We start from the raw sequence: 3,774 nt of genomic DNA, 5'->3' as shown, positions 1-3,774 counted from the left end.
GCAAATTTAAAATTAAAAAACAATCCACCATATACTTGCTATATGCAAGATGATATATACAAGAAAACCCACATGCTGTTTATTTCATTAAACTTCAGATCCATAAACATTTCAGTGTGGTTTCTGATCTGGTGGTCTAATTGGACTTCATGTTTTGAAAATAAAAATGACATAGCAGCAAGGGTTCCCTCAATTGTAAAAAAATGTGGGATAGGTTAAGGAGATGGTTCATTTAATAACAAACCTTTCATTTTTTCTTAACTTCTGCATTATAATAATAAACAATATTTATTTCTGATACAACAAATCTTTGCGTTACGTAATATTGGGATGACCTATTACCGTCAATGAAGAACAATACAAAATCCTGATTAGTGATATATAGTTTCAAATAAATGGTGCAACATGATATATATAATTAATTTATTAGGTGCAATGCTCAAATTATATGGTTATTCTTTGATCAATCTTCGAAACTAGAACAAAATTCCACTAAATAGGATACCAGAAAGAATTTCAAATTTATCACCACTAAATGATGCAGAAAATAATTATAACGTCGATTAGATATATGAGATTCATATAAGAGCATAACAACTAGAAAAAGTATTCCGACGAATCTTCTGTTTTTAACCATTTTTTTTTCAATATATATATATATATATATATATATAGTTCAATATAATATATAGTGTAACAAATATGGTATTTTATTTTAAGTGTCGGTAGAACCTTCTACAACAACTGTATCTGAGTTGAGAAAATAATAATGCAAAAATCTGATACTAAAGATAGTTACCATTGACAATCAAACTAAAAAGTAAAAGGCAAATACCCAAATACCCTTTTTGTAGAAATAATTAAATATTAATTTACTTAGATACTTAAAAAATATTAAAGGTTTAAAAAATATTGCAAAAATGTTTTAATCAATATATAAAATACGTATTTTATTTAATAACAAAAATAAATTTTATCTTAATTAATTTCTTTCCTACCTTATGAATTTGAAGAATTATTCACATTTTTTTGTTAAAAGAATTAATAGTTAAATCATATTAAAATCATTAAATAGAATTAAATTGTTTTAAAAAACTTACAATCATATATATAAAATATCGAATAAAAATATTAATAATTTTTTTTAATAAATTAATGGGTTACTTTATGTATTTATATTTGCAAATTCTGTTTAAGTTTAAATTACAAAAAATGTAAAATTGAGGATTGATGAATGACAATAATTATTCTTCTCAAAACTCATTCTTGTAAGATAATGATAAATTATTACTAAGTGCAGGAGTAGTTACATAAGAGTGTTTATAAAAAAAAGTTGTATATAATAAATTTTATATACTCTTCTGTATTTATTTGCAAGAAACTGCACATATTCTCTTTTTATAAAAACAAACTAATTATTTATCAATATATGTTACTAAAGTAGTTCCTAATACAAAAGTAAATACTACATTTTAATTAAAGTCTAATGCGATAATCAATATAGCATGAGTCAAGAGATTGATTAATACAAATGTCCTAATTATTTAAAATATACATTCTGAATATACCTATACGTTATTCAATACAAATTATATACGTTATTCGTTATATTAATAAAAAAGTATAAAGGTTTGACTCTTTTTAGGTTGCGATTAATAAAATGTTTGCATAAACTTGATATGTTCTATTAAAATAACTTAAGCTATATGTTTTATGAACAATACAAAAATATGTTTATTTATATGTACAATATATAATTCATAATATTAAATGGTTTTAAGTACATTTACGAATTGTGACTTTTTAACAAAATCTTTTATTACTTTAACTTTTCTTACACCAACTTTTAACAATTTTTTAAAAATTTTCTCATTCTGATTAAAAATCATTTGTCGCGATTATACAATTGAATTGTTTTTATTTATACAAATGGTATCAAAAACTTATCCTATATGGAGCAGACGTTGCAAAGTTTATTTTTTTCGAAAGGCACTTTCCAAATTACTCGGAAATAAACTTGTAAACACATTATAACTACAAATAAAATCTCATACAATGTTTAAGTCCAATTAATAGTCTAAATTAAAGGAGAATGATTTGTAATTAAATTTCTCTAATATGAATATTTTTTTAATGGTTTTTTAATGGAAGAATTTCTCTTGTAGTGTAAAATTAATATATCCTTACTAAATATATTTCGGTTACAAAAAATATTTATGCCATAAGCTAAAGTCTTCAGTAAGAAATTGTTATGATTTAATGGCGTGTTGCCGTAGTTGTGATATTTGATAAAAGATGAGTTATATTTAAAAATGACTGTGAATAAGTGCTTGGTCAACTATAATTTGTGTTCCATTCTTATCAGATATTTAGTCATTTAACAAAATTTATGCAAGTTCATTACCTCTGAATGAGTAAAAAATATATATAATTTTATATAATACCAAAATAGTTTGTTTTACAAATTTATATATTAAAATCATAAGAATAAGAATAGACACAATATATAAATAATATATAAAATAAAAAATAAATAGACATTGCAATAAAAATATAATATTAAGCTATTATACCATTATTGTATTATCATTTGATTATAACAAGTGTACTTTAGAATATCATTGGCACTACACACTTTTTTGTAACAAAATAGAAAAATAATATAAAAAAAGTGTTCAATAAGGCATATTAATTTTACTTAAATGTTCTCATTCACATATGAGCACAAATACAAAGAGACTACATGTTTTTAATAATAATATTATTGCTATTATTTAAATAAAATCTATTATTACCAATTCATTTTACAAAATGTAATCGATTTGCAATATTTAAAACTCAATACAAAAAACAATACTTTCTGTTTAAGTCAAACTTAAAAGGATAGTGAAAAATGATTTATTTTAAGGGAAGTTCATTTCAATTTAGGGCCAAAATAAAAGAATACTTTTTAAAATTAAATGCACACTTCTGATTTAAATCGACTTAACAGTAAAATCGTATTAAATGGATATATTGTAAGCGAAAAGTACTGTACATATATAAAGCACCTTCAAGTCAAATATATTCTGTGTGCAAACACGAATTTCATTATTGTAAATGTGTAATTAAAATAATAGTATTAAATTACTGGAAGTTTAATAACAATTAAGTTTATTATATGCGACTCAATATAAAATTTTTGTTAAAAGAGAATACATCATATATCCTAATTAAAAAAATATAACTATTTTAAATCAATTTTAAAATAATTTTTTGTCAACTTTTAAGTACAGTAGTCACGAAAATTTAACAAAAAAAAAATTAATATTTTAATTCCATTTTTTTTTCTAATACTCAATTCCTTTCATTTCTTTAGTACAGATTTCTATGAGCAAAACCTGATCTTGCCTCCTTTTCTTTAAAATATATCAAGTTTACAATAATTTAATTTTAAAATTAATTTATTGCTTATATTAATGTTATTACGAGTTATTAATTAATAAAAAAATATGTTAGTTCTACAAAAATGTTCTTTATCAATTATATTGACAATTTTAATTTACAAATGTGTAATCAATTTAAATACAGTTTTAAAATTATTAGGAATATAAGTAATAAATTAAATTTTGCATTATTAACTTTTATTAACTTAGACTTAGCTTAAAATCATATAACAGTTTAGTAACTAGTTTCTATGGTTTAAAAAATTCTTAAACACAAATACGACATAATAAATAACAAAAAATGCATAAAATATTGCCAAAAAACAAAATTATATTAGTAATACAATGT

This window comes from Teleopsis dalmanni, chromosome 1, assembly GCF_002237135.1.
Source record: "Teleopsis dalmanni isolate 2A chromosome 1, ASM223713v2, whole genome shotgun sequence".
In the NCBI taxonomy this organism is placed as follows: domain Eukaryota; kingdom Metazoa; phylum Arthropoda; class Insecta; order Diptera; family Diopsidae; genus Teleopsis; species Teleopsis dalmanni.
The sequence above is the reverse complement of the archived record's forward strand: the minus strand, read 5'-3'. Positions refer to the sequence as shown.